Raw genomic sequence first — 21,587 nt, 5'->3', positions numbered from 1 at the left:
AAGCATCTTGGATGCAAACGCGTAAAGGGGAGAGTGCACGGTGACGTGTACGTGTAATGCACGCGTACGCGTGGATTAAAAATAGTGCTTGATGCATAATTTCCACGCCAAGCTCGCACAACTCTCGGGAAAATGTATGGGGGTTGCGTTGGCGCATCGATGCGTACGTGTCGGTCACACGTACGCGTGATTGCCCATACTTTTTTTTCTTGACACTTAAAACAGAGCTTAAAACTCTCCTAACACTATCTTCAACTCAAAACCAACCAGAATACACATTAACACAATTTTTGAATTTTTGAGGATTTTTCACAAAATTTGAGAAAACTTGCAAGTCAAGCAAAAACTCAAATTCAAAGAATCATCCTTATTCAAGGCATGAAATCGACAAACAGTCGAGTAACCCAAACCAAAGCATACAAAAGAATAAAAGGCAAGGACTATAAACATTCCAAGTTAACTAAAATTCAAATTTAACAACAAAATTTTTGGTTTTTGACTATTTTCAAGTTCAAAACAAATACAACTTATACTCCAAGCAAAACACAATTTAACAACAACTATTCTAATCAAAACATAAATCTAACAAACAACCTACCAATCAAAGCAATGTAAAGAGTATGAAAATTAAGAAAAACTACCTATAATGGCAACTCAGTGCATTCATTAATTATATCTACAAGAGAATGGAAAGAGGTTACCATGGTGGGGTGTCTCCCACCTAGAACTTTTAGTTTAAGTCCTTAAGTTGGATATTTAGGAAGCTCCTTGTCATGGTGGCTTGTGCTTGAACTCATCCTTGAACTTCCACCAATGCTTGGACCTCCAATAGGCTTCAAAATTCACAATCAATAGCACCAAGCTTTGATGAAGTTCTACACAAGCTAAGTGCTTTCAAAATTGATCTTCACATATACCTAGATCCCATATCTTATTTCTACACCCATCTTCAAGTTGATCAAGACAATTCCATTTGGGTGGCAAGTGGTCCGAGTTCTCAAGTAGGCACCAAAACATCTTCCTAGACCCATTCAATTTATCATTCCTCCAACCTTAGAGCTTAAGCCTTGAGGGTTCAACATCAATGAGCTTGATATCATTTTGCCAACCACTACATAACTTTCTTCTACTCCTTAATCCACAAAGAGCTCTAAGTTGACCAACCGTTTCAAGCAACCCATATTCAAGTGGAATTATAAAGCTTAGAGATAAGAGATTTACCCACTTGGATGGTGTAAAGGTTGATGGTGACTTAGGGAGGGGGGACCTCCCCACACTTGGACAATGCAAGGTCTTCTCCTTTGTGCTCTTCTTTAAATTCCTCCACCTCTTGACATGCAACATCAATTTCAATTCCTTTCTCACCAACCTCTTTTTCACATTCCTCATTGCTTAAGTCACGTGTCGGAGGTTGTGCATTAGCCTCCTAAACATCAAATTCACAACACAATGAGGATGATTCAACAATCTTAAATAACACATTGGTTGGTGCGGAATTATCTTCAATAACAAGGCTTGTTATTTGCTCCATTTCTTCCAATCCTACATTACTTAACAAATGCCTTGGAGGTTGCACATTCTCCTTAACATCGGTTTCCAGTCCAATGGAAGAAGACCCAACAAGATCATCAAGGGGATTGATCAATGTGGACAAAAAATCACTAATGATGGATGATGAGCGGATAATTTATACGCTTTTTGGCATTGTTTTTAGATAGTTTTTAGTATAATCTAGTCACTTTTAGGGATGTTTTCATTAGTTTTTATGCTAAATTCACATTTCTGGACTTTACTATGAGTTTGTATGTTTTTCTATGATTTCAGGTAATTTCTGGCTGAAATTGAGGGACCTGAACAAAACTCTGATAAGGAGGCTGACAAAGGACTGCTGATGCTGTTGGAATCTGACCTCCCTGCACTCGAAATGGATTTTCCGGAGCTACAGAACTTTAAATGGCGCGCTCTTAACGGTGTTGGAAATTAGACATCCAGAGCTTTCCAGCAATATATAATAGTCTATACTTTATTTGTGATTAGATGATGTAAACTGGCGCTCAACGTCAGTTCCATGCTGCATTCTGGAGTCAAACGCCAGAAACACGTCACGAACCAGAGTTGAACGCTAGAAACACGTTACAACTTGGCATTCTACTCCAAAAGAATCCTCTTCACGTGTAAAGCTCAAGCTCAGCCCAAGCACACATCAAGTGGGCCCCGGAAGTGGATTTCTGCATCAATTACTTACTTCTGTAAACCCTAGTAGCTAGTTTAGTATAAATAGAACTTTTTACTAGTGTATTAGTCGTCTTTTGACCACGTTACATCTTTTGTCTCAGTTTTATTCTATTATTCATCTTACGAGACTATTGATCACGTTTGGGGGCTGGCCATTCGGCCATGCCTGAACCTTCATCACTTATGTATTTTCAACGGTGGAGTTTCTACACACCATAGATTAAGGATGTGGAGCTCTGCTGTACCTCAAGTTTTAATGCAATTACTATTATTTTCTATTCAATTCAGCTATTCCTGTTCTAAGATATTCGTTGCACTTCAACATGATGAATGTGATGATCCATGACACTCATCATCATTCTCACCTATGAACGCATGACTGACAACCACTTCCGTTCTACTTTAGATCGGGCGCATATCTATTGGATTCCTTAATCAGAATCTTCGTGGTATAAGCTAGATTGATGGCGGCATTCATGAGAATCCGGAAAGTATAAATCTTGTCTGTGGTATTCCGAGTAGGATTCCGGGATTGAATGACTGTGACGAGCTTCAAACTCGCGATTGTTGGGCGTGATGACAAATGCAAAAGAATCAAGGGATTCTATTCCAACATGATCGAGAACCGATAGATGATTAGCCGTGCCGTGACAGAGCATTTAGACCTTTTTCACTGAGTGGATGCGATGTAGCCATTGACAACGGTGATGCCCTACACACAGCTTGCCATGGAAAGGAATAAGAAGGATTGAAGGAAGGCAGTAGGAAAGCAGAGATCCAACAGGGACAAGCATCTCCATACACTTATCTGAAATTCCCACCATTGAATTACATGAGTAACTCTATCTTTATTTTCTGTTTATTTATTATTATTATTCGAAAACTCCATTATACTTAGCACCAGGACCCTCTGATGACTTTGGCAATGCTAAGGCCTCATTATACATGTTTTACTCTCATAGTAAATATGTTACTAGTGTCTTTTATGCTAGTAGCTCAGAAAATAATTTTTAGAGATGTTTTTACAAGTGTTCCGATACATCTAGTTTTAGTAGTTATACACCTGAGATATTTTAATATTTTTTTAATCCACCTCCAAGCCAACCAATCACAACTCACCCTACACCCTCAAAACCCCCAAGGCTGGCTCATTTTCACTTTGTGGCCGAAAATAGGAAGAGAGAAAAAGAGAGAAAAGTTCTTAGTTCCAAATCTTCAAAGCTTGATTTCTGCTGAACTAAAACTCAAATCGAAGTTCCAATCCAACCAAAATGATCATCACATCTTTCTCTACATGATTATATGACTTATCAAGGCTGGAATCAAGGTGAGTTGGCTGCACCATCTCTCTTTTGATTCGGTTTCAAGGAAACATGCTTAAACATGTGTTTTCTTGATGTTCTTCCTTAGGAATCATGCTTAACTTGACTTGAGGGCCCAGAAACGTGAGTTTCTAGAAATTCTAAGGTTAGAAATCACCTCCTAATGTGCTGAGGGAGATTTGGTTAGTTGAGGGTTTTTGGATTTAAAGTTGTTCTTGATGTGATTTAGGAGGAAAAAGTGCTTAAGGACCACCTGAAAGCCAACCGAATTAGGAGCAGCAAAACCAGGTAGGGTGTAATGAAATTAATCTTGATTATTTGTGTTTGAGTTGTGTGAATGTTGTATGATTTGGCTGTGCTAAAAATTGGTTGCATATATGATTGATTCTTGGTGAAAATTTGGTGAAATTTTGATGAAATTTGATGAAATTCAAGCTTTGAGTTCATGTTCTTGGAGCAGTTGGAAAACGAAACCCTAGACCCTTAATTGGAGTTCAATTTGTGTTAAAATCATGTAGAAAAGATGGGTTTAGTGGCTGCTAATTTATTTTTAATTATGGTAAAAATCGGTTGCTGAAAAGACTGAAAAACGGGTAAAAACAGAGAAAGAATTTGAAGAATTTATGAAGAACATGAAGAAAACTTTGAGTGTGATGAAGAGCAATGAAGAACAGGCTTTAGATCCTTAAAAGGGCAAGGAAGTAAAACTTTTGGTGTTTAAGGGGTTATTTGGTAATTTCTGAAAGTTAGGGTGGTTAAAGTAGAAATATTAAAAGTTACGGGTGGTAAAAAGTGAATTTTAAAGGTTAAAAGAAAAAAGTAAGTTAATTTTCTAAAATTTAATGATAAAATAATAAATAATAATAAAATATTAAATAATAATATTTAATTAAAAATACAATTTTAATAAAAATATTAAAATAATGCGGAAAGGGCAGTTTTTTATAAAAGCTTTAGAGAGACATTTTTAAACGCAGAATCTCATAATTACCTTCATAAAACACTTAGGGAGTGGTAAGAACATATTAGTGAGGCAAAGATAAATGAAAGAGAAAAAGTTAATGAAAAGATAAAAACCAAAGAAAAGTCTATAAAGTTTTAAGGATAGAAAAACAGACAGAGACTAGTGAACGAACTAGTGCAACCTAGTTAGTCATTGAGTTGCGACTAGGATTAGGTATTATATGAAAAGTTAAACTGTTTCAGTATAGACTTAATGAACCTATACCTGGGACAGGCTAACTATTCATACCAAAATTTACATGTCTTAAATACATACGTTTAACAGGGAAATAAGAGCAGAGTAAAGAGAAAAAGAGCAGAATGCTTATCGAAGAGTTATTTGTTGCTTGAGGCAACCCAAGAGATATTGTTTGCTTATTCATTGCTTAATGCAACCCAAGAGATAATGTTTATTTATCCGTTGCTTAAAGCAACCCAAGAGCTTCTGTAGGGAAACTAGGACACCTACAGCAATTTTCCGTTCACAAGAGCTTCTGTAGGGAAACTAGGATACCTACAGTAATTTTCCACTCCCAAGAGTATATTTCGTGCAAGTAGAATGCAGAGGCTGTCTCAATAGAGTTGCTAATAATTATATGCGCATTTATTTGAACGGAAAATCGTATCCAGGAAATCGTGAGTGGAACTTTTCCCCTGAGCCGATCCCTGACTTTTCACAGCCTGATGAGCCGGCACTACCGGACGGTGGGGTAGCTCCTATATATGCGAACAGACCTGTGCTCGCTAATGGTTTTGTACATAGTGACAACAGTGTTTCTGGTGGATCTGAGGGTATAGCTATAGCTGTGGACGATGAGGAGGACGAGGATCCTGAGATAGAGATAGAGCAGGATGAGGAGATGGACGAGCCTCACGGTGATTCTCCGAACAACCACACGTGGATATAGTTTGACAGCAGCAGGAGCATTCTTTTGATGACACTCTAGTCTGACATTATCTGTTGGTTAGTCTTTCACTTGTGTTAGTACACCCGAGAGCTAGGAGCTATATGGTGGTTAGGCTAGCCTGGGCGCAAGTTTAGCAGCTTTTTGTATGGGCCAGGCCCTGGGAGTGTCGTGTATATATTAGCGACGTAGGATGACGAGGATATAAACTGACATGATCTTGTGTAAATGATGAGCGGATAATTTATACGCTTTTTGGCATTGTTTTTAGGTAGTTTTTAGTAAGTTCAAGCTACTTTTAGGGATGTTTTCATTAGTTTTTATGTTAAATTCACATTTCTGGACTTTACTATGTGTTTGTGTGTTTTTCTGTGATTTCAGGTAATTTCTGGCTGAAATTGAGGGACTTGAGCAAAACTCTGAAAAAGGCTGACAAAAGGACTGCTGATGCTATTGGAATCTGACCTCCCTGCACTCGAAATAGATTTTCTGGAGCTTCAGAACTTCAATTGGCAGGATCTCAACGGCGTTGGAAAGTAGACATCCAGAGCTTTCCAGCAATATATAATAGTCCATACTTCATTCGGAAATTGACGACGTAACTTGGCGTTGAACGCCAAGTACATGCTGCTGTCTGGAGTTAAACGCCAGAAAAACGTCATGATCCGGAGTTGAACGCCCAAAACACGTCATAACTTGGAGTTCAACTCCAAGAAAAGCCTCAGCTCGTGGATTGATCAAGCTCAGCCCAAGCATAGACCAAGTGAGCCCCGGAAGTGGATTTATGCATCAATTACTTACTCATGTAAACCCTAGTAGCTAGTTTATTATAAATAGAACATTTAACCATTGTATTAGACGTCTTTTGACCACGTTTCATCTTTGGTCTCAGTTTTGTTTTATCATTCATCTTAGGAGGCCATTGAGCATGTTTTAGGGGGCTGGCCATTCCGCCATGCCTGAACCTTTCACTTATGTATTTTCAACGGTGGAGTTTTTGCACACCATAGATTAAGGGTGTGGAGCTCTGCTGTACCTCAAGTTTCAATACAATTATTATTACTTTCCATTCAATTCTCTCTTATTCTTATTTCAAGATATACGTTGCACAACACTTTGATGAATGTGATGATCTGTGACACTCATCATCATTCTCACCTATGAACGCGCGTGATTGACAACCACTTCCGTTCTACCTTAGGCCGGGCGCATATCTCTTAGATTCCCCAACAGAATCTTCGTGGTATAAGCTAGATAGATGGCGGCATTCATGGGGATCCGAAAAGTCTAACCTTGTCTGTGGTATTCCAAGTAGGATCCCGGGAATCCGGAAAGTCTAACCTTGTCTGTGGTATTCCGAGTAGGATTCCGGTATTGAATGACTGTGACGAGCTTCAAACTCCTGAAGGCTGGGCGTTAGTGACAGACGCAAAAGAATCAATGGATTCTACTCCAACCTGATTGAGAACCGACAGATGATTAGCCGTGCTGTGTGATGAGCGGATAATTTATACGCTTTTTGGCATTGTTTTTAGGTAGTTTTTAGTAAGTTCAAGATATTTTTAGGGATGTTTTCATTAGTTTTTATGTTAAATTCACATTTCTGGACTTTACTATGAGTTTCTGTGTTTTTCTATGATTTCAGGTAATTTCTGGCTGAAATTGAGGGATTTGAGCAAAACTCTGAAAAAAGGCTGACAAAAGGACTGCTGATGCTGTTGGAATCTGACCTCCCTGCACTCGAAATGGATTTTCTGGAGCTACAGAACTCCAATTGGCTCGCTCTCAACGGCGTTGGAAAGTAGACATCCAGGGCTTTCCAGCAATATATAATAATCCATACTTTATTCGGAAATTGATGACGTAACTTGGCGTTGAACGCCAAGTACATGCTGCTGTCTGGAGTTAAACGCCAGAAAAACGTCATGATCCGGAGTTGAACGCGCAAAACACGTCATAACTCGGAGTTCAACTCCAAGAGAAGCCTAAGCTCGTGGAATGATCAAGCTCAGCCCAAACATACACCAAGTGGGCCCCGGAAGTGGATTTATGCATCAATTACTTACTCATGTAAACCCTAGTAGCTAGTCTAGTATATATAGGACCTCTTACTATTGTATTAGACATCTTTGGTCTCAGTTTTGTTTTATTCTTCATCCTAAGAGGCTATTGATCACGTTTAGGGGGCTGGCCATTCGGCCATGCCTGAACCTTTTACTTATGTATTTTCAACGGTGGAGTTTCTGCACACCATAGATTAAGGGTGTGGAGCTCTGCTGTACCTCAAGTTTTAATACAATTACTATTACTTTCTATTCAATCCTCTTTTATTCTTATTCCAAGATATACGTTACACTTAACTTTGATGAATGTGATGATCCCGTGACACTCATCATCATTCTCACCTATGAACGCGCGTGATTGACAACCACTTCCGTTCTACTTTAGGCCGGGCGCATATCTCTTAGATTCCCCAACAGAATCTTCGTGGTATAAGTTAGATAGATGGCGGCATTCATGAGGATCCGGAAAGTCTAAACCTTGTCTATGGTATTCCGAGTAGGATTCTGGGATTGAATGACTGTGACGAGCTTCAAACTCCTGAAGGCTGGGCGTGATGACAAACGCAAAAGAATCAAGGGATTCTATTCCAACCTGATTGAGAACCGACAGATGATTAGCCGTGCCGTGACAGAGCATAGGACCTTTTTCACTGAGAGGATGGGATGTAGCCATTGACAACGGTGATGCCCTACATACAACTTGCCATGGAAAGCAGTAAGAAGGATTGGATGAAAGCAATGAAAAAGCAGAGATTCAAGAGGAGCACAGCATCTTCATACACTTATCTGAAATTCCCACTATTAATATACATAAGTACTTCCACCCCTTTTATTTTCTTTTTGTTATTAATATTCGAAAATCTATAAACCAATTTAATCTGCCTAACTGAGATTTACAAGGTGACCATAGCTTGCTTCATACCAACAATCTCTGTGGGATCGACCCTTACTCACGTAAGGTTTATTACTTGGACGACCCAGTACACTTGCTGGTTAGTTGAACGGAGTTGTGAAAACAACCGATGCCATAATAATGATTTCATACAAGTACAAAAGAACATGGATCACAAAAGAACATGGTTCATCTTGTTGCTCAGATTAGGTAATTTTCTTTTCAAAAATCTTTTTCAAAATTTTTCTTTTATTTCTCGTTTTTCTAAACTTTATTTTCAAAAAAATTAATAAAAATTCAAAAAAAAATTCATAAAATCATAAAAATAAAAAATTTATTTTGTGTTTCTTGTTTGAGTCTTGAGTCAATTTTTAAGTTTGGTGTCAATTGCATGCTTTAAAAATTTTTCTTGCATTTTTTCGAAAATCCCATGCATTCATGGTGTTCTTCATGATCTTCAAGTTGTTCTTGACAAGTCTTCTTGTTTGATCTTGATGTTTTCTTGTTTTGTGTTGTTTGTTGTTTTTCATATGCATCTTTTGTTTGTTAGGGTCCATGCATTAAAGATTTCTAAGTTTGGTGTCTTGCATATTTTCTTTGCATCAAAAACTTTTCAAAATTATGTTCTTGATGTTCATCATGATCTTCAAAGTGTTCTTGGTGTTCATCTTGACATTCATAGCATTCTTGCATGCATTCATGGTTTTGATCTAAAAATTTCATGCATTGAGTATTTTTGTTGTTTTTCTCTCTCATCATTAAAAATTCAAAAATAAAAAAAAAATATCTTTTCCTTATTTCCCTCCAAATTTTCGAAATTTTGGGTTGACTTGGTCAAAAATTTTCAAAATTAGTTGTTTCTTACAAGTCAAGTCAAAATTTCAATTTTAAATATCTTATCTTTTCAAAATCTTTTTTTCAAAAATCATATCTTTTTCATTTTTTTTATATATAATTTTCGAAAATTTCAAAAAAGTATTTTTTCTTTCAAATTATTTTCAAAATCTTTTTCTTATCTTTACATCTAATTTTTGAAAATTCACTAATAATTAATGTGATGGGTTCAAAAATTTGAAGTTTGTTACTTTCTTGTTAAGAAAGGTCCAATCTTTGAGTTCTAGAATCTTATCTTATAGTTTCTTGTTAGTGAAGTAAATAATTTCAAAATTTTTGAACTAAATCTTTTTATCTTTTATTTGATCTTTTTCAAAAATTTCATCTTTTTCAAAATTTGATTTCAAAATATCTTATCTAACTTTTTATCTTCTTATCTTTTTCAATTTTGATTTCAAATCTTTTTCAATCAACTAACTAACTTTTTGTTTGTTTCTTATCTTTTTCAAAACCACCTAACTACTTCTCCCTCTTCTATTTTCGAAAATATCTCTCTCTTTTTCAAAAATTATTTTTAATTAACTAATTGTTTCATGTTTTAATTTTAATTACAACTTATCTCTAATTCTCGAAAATCACTAACCTCTTTTTAAAATTATTTTTGAAATTCTCCCTCTCTTTTCTTCTTCTATTTAATTACTTAATTACTAACACTTCTCTTCACCTCTCTTCATCCAAAATTCCGAATCTCCTTCTTCATTCTTCTACCCCTTTCTTTTTCTACTAACATAAAGGAATCTCTATACTGTGACATAGAGGATTCCTCTTCTTTTCTTGTTTTCTTCTCTTTCATATGAGCAGGAACAAGGATAAAGGCACTCTTGTTGAAATTGATCCAGAACCTGAAAGGACTCTGAAGAGAAAATTAAGAGAAGCTAAATTACAACAATCCATAAACAACCTTTCAGAAATTTTCGAACAAGAGAAGGAGATGGCAGCCGAAAATAATAATAATAATGCAAGGAGAATGCTTGGTGACTTCACAAAGCCAACGTCCAAGTTTGATGGAAGAAGCATCTCCATTCCTGCCATTGGAGCCAACAACTTTGAGCTTAAGCCTCAACTAGTTGCATTAATGCAACAAAACTGCAAGTTTTATGGACTTCCATCTGAAGATCCTTATCAGTTTTTAACTGAGTTCTTGCAGATCTGTGAGACTGTAAAGACGAATGGAGTTGATCCTGAAGTCTACAGACTCATGCTTTTCCCTTTTACTGTAAGAGACAGAGCTAGAATATGGTTGGATTCACAACCCAAGCATAGCCTGGACTCATGGGATAAGCTGGTCACTGCCTTCTTGGACAAATTCTTTCCTCCTCAAAAGCTGAGCAAGCTGAGAGTGGATGTTCAAACCTTCAAACAAAAAGATGGTGAATCCCTCTATGAAGCTTGGGAAAGATACAAGCAGCTGACCAAAAGATGTCCATCTGACATGTTTTCAGAATGGACCATATTAGATATATTTTATTATGGTCTCTCTGGGTTTTCGAAAATGTCATTAGACCATTCTGCAGGTGGATCTATTCATCTGAAGAAAACGCCTGAAGAGGCTCAAGAACTCATTGACATGGTTGCAAACAACCAATTCATGTACACTTCTGAGAGGAATTCCGTGAACAATGGGATACCTCAAAAGAAAGGAGTTCTTGAAATTGATACTCTGAATGCCATATTGGCTCAGAACAAAGTGTTGACTCAACAGGTCAACATGATCTCTCAAAATCTGAATGGATTGCAACATGCATCCAACAGTACTAGAGAGGCAGCTTCTGAAGAAGCTTATGATCCTGAGAACCCTGCCATGGCAGAGGTTAATTACATGGGTGAACCTTATGGGAACACCTATAACTCATCATGGAGAAATCATCCAAATTTCTCATGGAAGGATCAACAAAAACCTCAACAAGGTTTTAACAATGGTGGACGCAATAGGCTGGGCAATAGCAAGCCATATCCATCATCTTCTCAGCAACAGACAGAGAATTCTGAACAAAACACTTCTAATTTAGCCAATGTAGTCTCTGATCTGTCAAAGGCCACCTTCAGTTTCATGAGTGAAACAAGATCCTCCATTAGAAATATGGAGGCACAAGTGGGCCAGCTGAGTAAGAAAGTCATTGAAACTCCTCCCAGTATTCTCCCAAGCAATACAGAAGAGAATCCAAAAGGAGAGTGCAAAGCCATTGACATAGTCAATATGGCCGAATGCACAAGGGAGGAGAAGGACGAAAATCCCAGTGAGGAAGACCTCCTGGGACGTCCCTCAAGCAAGAAGGAGTTTCCTATTGAGGACCCAAAGGAATCTGAGGCTCATATAGAGACCATAGAGATTCCATTAAATCTCCTTCTGCCATTCATGAGCTCTGAAGACTATTCTTCCTCAGAAGAGGATGAAGATGTAACTGGAGAGCAAGTTGCTCAATATTTAGGAGCTATCATGAAGCTGAATGCCAAGTTGTTTGGTAATGAGACTTGGGAAAGTGAACCTCCCTTGCTCATTGATGCTACGATTTTAGGAAATTGCACGATCGGCAAAAATTCCTTCCGGCAAGTGCACCGGTTATCGTCAAGTAAAAACTCACAATAGAGTGAGGTCGAATCCCACAAGGATTGGTTGAGTGAGCAATTCGGATTAGAAGTGTGTTCTAGTTGAGCGGAATCAAGATTTAGATGAGAATTGCGGAATGTAAAATTGGCGGGAAACGTAAATGGCAAGAAATTGAAATTGCGGAATCTTAAATTGCATGAATTAAAGAGCGAGAAGCTAAATTGCTGAAATTAAAAAGGGATCGGGGTGATTGCATGAATTTAATTACAGAATGTGAAGAGAAAGTGGTAGATCAGAAATGGGGAATTCATTGGGTTTCAGGAGATATTGAGATCTCCGAATCAAAACATTTTTATCCCTTCCTCAACCAATGCATTCATTGAATTTTGCTTGGCAATCTTATATGATTGGATCCCAATCCCTTGGCTCACCAATTCTCTCTAAAAACAAACAAATTCAGAATCCCTTGGTTTAAATGTTCATAAGAAGAGATGATGCTCGATCACTGATTATACCACACAGTTTCATGAACCACAATTTGGTAGGATTACATGTCACAATATCCATCCAAACCCCAATCCAATTCACTATGAGAAAGCTTCTCTAGCATGAATCCTCCATTCCTTTCCCAAGGTTCCGAAGGATTCCAATTATGGATAGTTTCTTTCCCAAGACAACTAACCAATGGAATTAGATCGAGAAGCTTCTAACAAAATTCAAGAGAAAAGATTGAAGAAGAAGATAAAAACTATTATTGATTCATTGAATTACAATAGAGCTCCCTAACCCAATGAAAGGGGTTTAGTGAGTCATAGCTCTGAATTCAATTACAAAAAGTATGAAAACTCGAAAAATGATCCAAAAGTCCCTTTTACTAACTTAAATTCTATCCTATTTATACACTTTCTAAATTGAGCTTCTGTTGTGTTTCTTGGGCTTTGAGGCCTTTCCCTGATTTCCTTTTGCTTTGGGTTTATGATCCATAATCCTGATGAGGCTGCTGATCCAATTCTGTAACATTCATTGAGCCAACTTAGTGATAATCAAGTAATGACACATGACTTAACAAATTGAAATTCCAGACTCATCAATTCTTCAGGCCCAATCCCATAAACCATGATATTCAATTGGGTTTCATACCAGAGTACGTTTAAGTTAATGTTTGTGCTCAAATGCTAACTTAAACTGCAATATCTTTGGCCCAGAAACCTTTTCAAATAGTGGCATTTAAGTTGCAGTTTAAGCTTAAACTGCAACTTAAACGCCAGACACTTCCAGTGATGCCTTTTGTGAAGCACGTTTAAGTTCCAGTTTAAGCTTAAACTGGAACTTAAACGTTGGACACTCCTGGAGGTGGTATAACTCAAGCACGTTTAAGCTTCAGTTTAAGGTTAAACTGAAGCTTAAACGTGGAAATGGAAGAAAGCAACCCTGGAGTGTGGAATGGTCGAACACGTTTAAGCTTCAGTTTAAGGTTAAACTGAAGCTTAAACGTGGAAATGAAGAAAGCAACCCTGGAGGAGGATTTGGTCGAACACGTTTAAGCTTCAGTTTAAGGTTAAACTGAAGCTTAAACGTGGAAATGAAGAAAGCAACCCTGGAGGAGAATTTTGGTCGAACACGTTTAAGCTCCAGTTTAAGGTTAAACTGGAGCTTAAACGTGGAAATGGCTCCCTGGTGCATTTCTCATTTCTGGCGTTTAACTTCCAGTTTAAGGTTAAACTGGAGGTTAAACGCCACTTTCAGCTTTTCCTTAGCTTTCATGATTTTGGCGTTTAAGCTCCAGTTTAAGCTTAAACTGGAGCTTAAACGCCACTGATAGTTCCCAGCATTATATGGCTTGGCAGTTTAAGTTCCAGTTTAAGCTTAAACTGGAACTTAAACTCCACATGTGATATTCAAGCTTCCTTTATTGATTTTGTTGCTTCCTTGCCTAGCCTCTTCTTCCCTGAAGTCATCCAAAAAACTGCATCAAAGTCTTGCAAAATTTCATGAGAAATCTTCCATTCATAGCATTCAAGTAATATAACTAAAAACTCATGGAATTTGCATCAAAATCATACTGTTTGGATGGTTCATTGCTTTGTTATTCATTTAACCATTCTTGGTTACTTTAAGCTCAAGAAAATGCATAAAACAACTAAAACTAACAGAAAAATGCTAGTGAAACTAGCCTAAGATGCCTTGGCATCACACAACACCAAACTTAATACTCGCTTGTCCCTAAGCAAGTTCTGAGTTATTTGAGAAGAAAGTATGAAACAGAAAGCAATTACATTGGCTATATTAGCAAGCATTTGAAGTTCATCAGAAGAGTTTTATGCAGAAAGTTGCAGCATCACTTTTTCATTCTTATCAGGTAAGATTATCACTTTTTCATTGCATCCATCAAACACTGCTATGGCCTCTTGTTATTCTTATGTCCTTGGCACTTTTCCCTTCTTTGTTTTTCTTTTTCTTAGAGCTCCTTTGCTCCTTGTTTGCTCAGTGTCATGTGTTGCACAAGCCTTTGGCATTTTCTTTTTCTTATCAGTGCACTACACATATCCACTATAGGCATTTTAGTTCACATTTCTTCTTGAGACATTGGTGCCCAGCACCTCTTTGTGTGACTAAATGTTTTGTATTTAGGTTGCTCTTGATAATGGACTTTGGTTGATAATCCCGGGTTAGTTAACCCAAGTTACCAAGTGTTGAAACACTCCTCAGAACCTATTCATCCAAGCATATCCTTAATACATAAACACCACAGGCATTTGTCTCAGAAGTTCAAACCATTGGTGCCTAGCTTATTTTCTCAATTTTTTTGCTTTTTGGTTGCCCTTTTTCAGTGGCTTTTTCTTCTTCTTTTTCTTTCTTTTTCATGGCCAAAGACATTTATTCATCAAGATCCATAGACAGTATTCAAACTTCTACACAAAAATGATAATTCTACACTCAATTTCCAGTGATCTGACTAAACAATCAAGCATGCATACCACCACTTAATTCTACTTGATTTGTCACTAATTGAGCCAAGTTACTTTTGTTCAAACTTTTCTTTTATTTTTGGAAACAGAACAAGCATGGCAAACATTTGTTTAAGAAGGTGAAGTTATATCCAAACATCTAGACATTCACTTTATTCAAAGCAGTAAACAGACAAACATACTAGAAATTTCACATAAAACTTAAATGACTTAAAATGAAAGAAAGCTCATAAAGACAATTCACACACTATTATTTGATTATTAAGGAACAAGACCACCTCTCATTTGTTGCTTGGTTCTTCTTGATTCTTGGGGTCCTGCTTCTTCTTGCTTCTTGCCTCTTTTTGACCACTTGTACTTCCTTTGTCTTTTCTTATGAGCTTTGCCCAGAATCCAGCTTTTTTCATTGTTTCTTCCACTCTTTCTTCAAGGATCACTGCCTTGTTCATTTCTCCTTCTTTCCTCCCCTTGAAATACTGATCAAAAGCTGGGAATGCTGGGTCCATCTTGTGTAGATGTTCCCCTATGTAGTTAAGCTTGATTTGAAAACTGATGTTGTAATCAGCTTGAACTGCATATCTTGCATTCTGCAAAGTGGTGGCTTCCTTGATTGCCAAGATATTGTCATCTTGGTGTTGGCCTATGTGGCTGAGGGATTCCTGTAATTGTAAATTCTGTTCCCTTTGCAGATCTAGGAATCTTGATTCAAAGTTCCTTTGCATGTCCATCATTTTTAGGTGAAAGTCCTCTTGCTTCTCTTAAGACCTCATGTATTGTTGAGACATTCCTTCTATGATTTCCTGCATTCTGCTCATATCCATGGGGTCTCTGGGAACTTGTTGCCTTCTTTCTGGATTTCCTTGCTCTTCTTGCTCTTCTTCTCTTTCTTGCTCTGCTTCTTGCTCCCCTTCTGGTTGTTGCCCTTCTTCTTTTCTTCTTTTTGTATGTCTTGGAGCAATTGGGCCAAGAGTCATTCTGTGAGCAGTCATGGCCATTCCAGGATGTAGCCAATTAGGTCTTGCATCTTCAAGTGGTACTTGGGCCTTGATGCATAGTCTGATGATGGTGCTAGGAAAGTGGAGCCAGGAGTCAGGGTCACTTTTCTCACTAAACTCTTGTATCTGTTCAGTAATGAGTTTATGAACTTTGATCTCTCCTCCCATCATAATGCAATGTAGCAAGACGGCTCTTTTAGGGAGTATTTCTGAAGAGTTTGCAGTGGGTAGGATGGATCTCCTAACTATTTCATACCACCCTTTAGCTTCAGGTGTTAGGTCTCCCCTTCTCAAGATTCTTGGAGCCCCTTTTGTTCCTCTCACCCATTCAGCTCTGATGGCACAAAGGTCTTCAGCAATAGTTAGATAGTCAGGTTCTCCTATCATCCTATCCTCATAACTTGCTTGGCTGAAACGTATGTTTTTCAGGCCAAGAGTTTTCATGATTGCCTTGGGGCTGAAGTCAACTTCCACCCCTCTAACATAGCTTTTGTATGTGGGTTCCTCGGTTGGATCCTCCCTCACTGCATTTGCATAAAACTCCTTCACCAGGTTGATGTTGATTCTAGTGATTGGCTTAGTCAGGAGCTCCCACTTCCTCTTTTTGATCTTCTCCCAAACACTTTGGAACTCCTCCTCTCCAAGGTCAAAGGGAATCTCAGCTAGTATCCTTTTAGGTTTCATCCATTCGGCCTGAATCTCATGGAAAACTGATTTGTATTTCCATGCATCAAATTCCCTTTCCTCCTCCATTGGCTGCTTGTCTTTTCTTCTTTTGTGGCTAGATGAGGCTGCCATTGGTTCTTTAGTTTTGGCAAGTGACAAGCTAAGGTTGACAAGGTGAAGTAAGAAAATGTTGTTAGAAGTGTGGTGAGGTTGTTTTCGGCAAGAGGTAGTTATGCTATGATGAAAGAATATGTGCAAGAAGGAGATTTGGTGGTGTGGAACTCGTTCCCCAAGTGGTTCTTTATAGTGCATGCAAGTGAAAAATGGACGGCTAAGGTGATTTGTGAAGGATGGCTTGATGGTAAATATATGAATTAGGGAGAAAGACGAATTGCTTTTCACTTTCTTGGAAGTATTCTGGGTGCATTAAGTTGTACATGTAGCTATCTTTTCATGCAGAACTTCCTTTTCCCATGTGTTAGTTTCAAAGACTTGTGAACTCCCTTTTTGACCAAGCACCGTACCTCCCCCTTTGTCTTTTTCATCCATTCTTATCCTTCCTTTTGTACCTGCACAAACAAACAACTTTGCTATCATTTTTCGGTCCATGTGAATGATGAATAGTACTTGCACATGTAAATCAATGATTGACTTCATGAGCTTATAGCCGTGACCCTTGTATGTATGCACACTTATTACTGGACACCAAACTTAGTGTTTGGTAATGTCTCCTGATGACATGAAATCCATGTTGGTTGTCCTTAATGAATGTGCATAATTCTAATAAATCATAGTCACTTTGGCTCTTTGATCCTAAACAATTTTACTACCTAAAGTAATTGAAATCAAAGTATTAAAACATGCAAATGGTATACTTGTCATGAATTTCTAAATCCAGAGGAACTTCTTGCTTTTCATTAACTGTGTTCAAAGAGGAACACCAAACTTAATGTTTGGTTGTGCACCTTGAATGAAAGATTGAATACAATTTGAATAAGATTTGGGGTGCCTTCAGGAACACCAAACTTAGAGACCAATTGTATTTTACATGCAATGTTTAGTGCACCTTATCAACAGTTGTCCTGAGGATTCCAGTTCATGCATAAGAAACCATGCTTTATTAGATGCAAAGCAAAACAATAAAGAGTAAGGATACTAAAACATGGGTTGCCTCCCATGAAGCGCTTCTTTAACGTCACTAGCTTGACGGTTGTCCCTTGTTAGGGTGGATTGTAGTGCTTGATGTCCTCTCCTCTCACTATGAAAACGTCCCCATTTGATTCCTTCATGATTTCCAAATGTTCTATAGAAAGAACTTTCCTGATTGTGAACACTTGAGGGAGCTGGGAAGGAATGGTTTTGAGGCCAGGTGGGATTGGCAGATAATGACTTGATATCACTTTATCTCCCGGAGAGAAACCTTCAGTGGGAATTTTCTTGTTTCTCCACCCTCTTGGCAATTTCTTTACAATTCTTCCCTCTCTCTTGAGGATTTCTTCATTGACCCTTATGCCAGGAGGATCCTTCTGAGCTGTTTCTATTGATTCTTGTGGCTTTAACTCTTGCAATTCTTGTTCGCCTTCCAAGGACTGTTTCAGAGTTTCAGCTGCTAGGTTGCTTTCCTCCAAACACAGATGGCTACTATCATCCTTAGGCTTTTCAGGTTCTGGTTCAGGCTCAGATGCAGGTTTGAAAACATGGAAAATGAGCTGTTCATCATGTATTCTCAAAATTAGCTCTCCTTGTTCTACATCTATGAGCGCTCTAGCAGTGGCTAGAAATGGCCTTCCCAGAATGATAGGGTGTAGGTAGCTTTCCTCCATGTCCAAAATGACAAAGTCTGTGGGGAAGAAATAATTTCCCACTTTCACCAGCACATTCTCAACTACCCCTTCAGCTTGCTTCTGAGTTTTGTCAGCCAGTTGTATGATTACATCAGTGGATCTCACCTCATTCAGTTGTAGCCTCTTCATAAGAGTCAGAGGCATCACATTTATGCTAGCTCCTAGATCACAGAATCCTCTGTCAATTTTTGTTTCCCCTATGATGCAGGGGATATGAAAACTTCCTGGGTCTGTCTTCTTAGAGACTATGTCCTTCTTGATGAGGGCACTGCATTCTTTGTTCATTATTACAGTTTGTCCTCCCTTCAAAACTCTTTTCTTGCTCAGCAATTCCTTCAAATACTTGATATGTGTAGGCATCTGCTGGAGAATCTCAAGAAAGGGAATATTGATATGGAGAGACTTAAATGTCTCTAAAAACCTTGAATATGTTTTCCCTTTTTCACCTCCTCCTAACCTCTGAGGAAATGGTGCTTTTGGTTGGTATGTTTCTAGCATGCCTTTATTTTGCAGTTCCTTGGCTTGCTCAGTTTCACTTTCCTGCTTAGCTTCTTCCACACCTTCCTTCAAGATTTCTGGCTCCTGTTCTGAGGGTCTGATTCCTTCTTCTTCTGAGACTTCCTTCAATATGGTGATGGCCTTGCATTCTTCCCATCTCACTCCCTTTTGTTCCCCTTTAGGATTCTTTTCTATGTCACTAGGGAACACTGCAGTTGACTTGGGGGCCTGTTGAGATAGCTCTCCTACTCGAGACTCCATCCTCTTGAGTTTTTCACCATGGTTCCTTAAGGTAGATCTCACATCATCCCTAAAGCTTTTCAACTCACTTATGTCCTGACCCATGTTTGCAAGCATTCCTTCTATCCTGTTTAATTGATCTTGAAATTGTTGGTTCGGATTAGGTTGGGCAGGTTGATTATTTTGGCCATGATATGGTGGTTGGGAGTAAGTGTTTTGTGTGGCTTGGTATGATCTTTGGTTGGAGTTTTGGTATGTGGAATTGTTATGTTGGTTGGGGTTGTAAGATTTGTGGTTTTGTGGTTGGGTTTTCTGGTTTCCCCACCCAAAGTTTGGGTGGTTTTTCCAGCCTGGGTTGTAAGTGTTGGAATGTGGATCATATGGTTGCCTTTGTTGATTTCCCACATAGTTGGCCTCTTCCCAATCACCTCCTTCAGTGCTTACTTCCTCTTGATCTTGTGTGTGTATTGCAGCCACTTGATTTGTTTCTAATTTCCTGGTGAGCTCTGCTAGTTGCTTGGCAAACACCTTGTTTTGGGCTAGAATTGTATCAACATGGTTCAGCTCCATGACTCCCTTAGTGTGTCTCTCTGAAGCATAGTAGTACTCATTCTCAGCCACTGTCTCAATCACTTCAATGGCTTCTTCCACAGTCTTTTTCCTGTTCAATGAACCTCCTGATGAATGGTCTACAGCCTTCCTTGATTCATAAGAAAGTCCATCATAGAAAATATGCAATTGCACCCAGTCATGGAACATGTCTGGTGGGCATTTCCTTGTCAAATCCTTGAACCTCTCCCATGCCTCGTAGAGAGTTTCACCATCTTGTTGTCTAAAAGTCTGAACCTCAGATCGAAGTCTATTGACCTTTTGTGGGGGGTAGAAACGTGCCAGAAACTTGCTTTCCACCTCATCCCAGGTTGTTAGGCTCCCCCTTGGGAATGATTCCAGCCACTTAGCTGCCTTGTCCCTAAGTGAAAATGGGAACAAGAGCAGTTTATAGGCATCTTCCTGGACTCCATTGGACTTCACAGTGTCGCAAATTCTCAGGAATTTTGTGAGATGTTGGTTTGGATCTTCATTAGCACTCCCACCAAATGAACAATGATTCTCCACCAGTGATATTAGTTGTGGTTTGAGTTCAAAATTGTTGGCCTGAATGGGTGGTTTCTGAATGCTGCTACCACAATTCCCAGAGGTTGGGTTTATGTATGAACCAAGAACCCTCCTCTCGGGAATGGCATTGTTTCCATCAGCTCTCTCATGGTTGTGAACTTCTCTATCCATGTGGAGATCTAGAGCTTCCTCAAAATTGTCCTCAGATTCTTCTTCTCCCAGTACTCTCTTCCCTCTTGCTTCCCTTCTAAGTTTATGAAGGGTCCTCTCTGGTTCGGTATATGGAGGAGTTGATGTCTCTCCTCTCCTACCTGTCATACAAGAACACAGCACAGGCAACAAACAAGTGAAATACTCTTGGTTAATGGAAGAGTATGGTTAGAGCAGTTGAGGAATTAATTCAAATAGTTAGTGAGTCAGTGAGTTAGTTGCTTGAATTTAAAGGCATAAAGAAAGAAAGCAAGTAACAGAGTGCAGAAATTAAAATTCAACAAGTAACTTGAACTGAATTAACAAAACAAGAAAAATGCTCAATCTAGTTAACTTCCAATTTGAGAATTGTCAATCGAAAACCAATCCCCGGCAAAGGCGCCATAAACTTGATGCTACGATTTTAGGAAATTACACGATCGGCAAAAATTCCTTCCGGCAAGTGCACCGGTTATCGTCAAGTAAAAACTCACAATAGAGTGAGGTCGAATCCCACAAAGATTGGTTGAGTGAGCAATTCGGATTAGAAGTGTGTTCTAGTTGAGCGGAATCAAGATTTAGATGAGAATTGCGGAATGTAAAATTGGCGGGAAACGTAAATGGCAAGAAATTGAAATTGCGAAATCTTAAATTGCATGAATTAAAGAGCGAGAAGCTAAATTGCTAAAATTAAAAAGGGATCGGGGTGATTGCATGAATTTAATTGCAGAATGTGAAGAGAAAGTGGTAGATCAGAAATGGGGAATTCATTGGGTTTCAGGAGATATTGAGATCTCCGAATCAAAACATTTTTATCCCTTCCTCAACCAATGCATTCATTGAATTTTGCTTGGCAATCTTATATGATTGGATCCCAATCCCTTGGCTCACCAATTCTCTCTAAAAACAAACAAATTCCCAATCCCTTGGTTTAAATGTTCATAAGAAGAGATGATGCTCGATCACTGATTATACCACACAGTTTCATGAACCACAATTTGGTAGGATTACATGTCACAATATCCATCCAAACCCCAATCCAATTCACTGTGAGAAAGCTTCTCTAGCATGAATCCTCCATTCCTTTCCCAAGGTTCCGAAGGATTCCAATTATGGATAGTTTCTTTCCCAAGACAACTAACCAATGGAATTAGATCGAGAAGCTTTCTAACAAAATTCAAGAGAAAAGATTGAAGAAGAAGATAAAAA

General features: G+C 38.4%; 1 non-coding gene across 1 annotated transcript; it reads left to right on the top strand.

Moving 5' to 3' along the window:
- The first annotated feature begins 19,830 nt into the window (after positions 1 to 19,830).
- LOC130970957 (small nucleolar RNA R71) lies at positions 19,831 to 19,934 on the top strand. The gene has a single exon (XR_009082199.1). It is a non-coding gene; the product is annotated as a small nucleolar RNA R71 (small nucleolar RNA).
- Positions 19,935 to 21,587: the final 1,653 nt, after the last annotated feature.

This window comes from Arachis stenosperma, chromosome 3 (genome assembly GCF_014773155.1).
Source record: "Arachis stenosperma cultivar V10309 chromosome 3, arast.V10309.gnm1.PFL2, whole genome shotgun sequence".
Classification (NCBI taxonomy): domain Eukaryota; kingdom Viridiplantae; phylum Streptophyta; class Magnoliopsida; order Fabales; family Fabaceae; genus Arachis; species Arachis stenosperma.
This window is presented reverse-complemented; position numbering and strand designations above follow the sequence as displayed.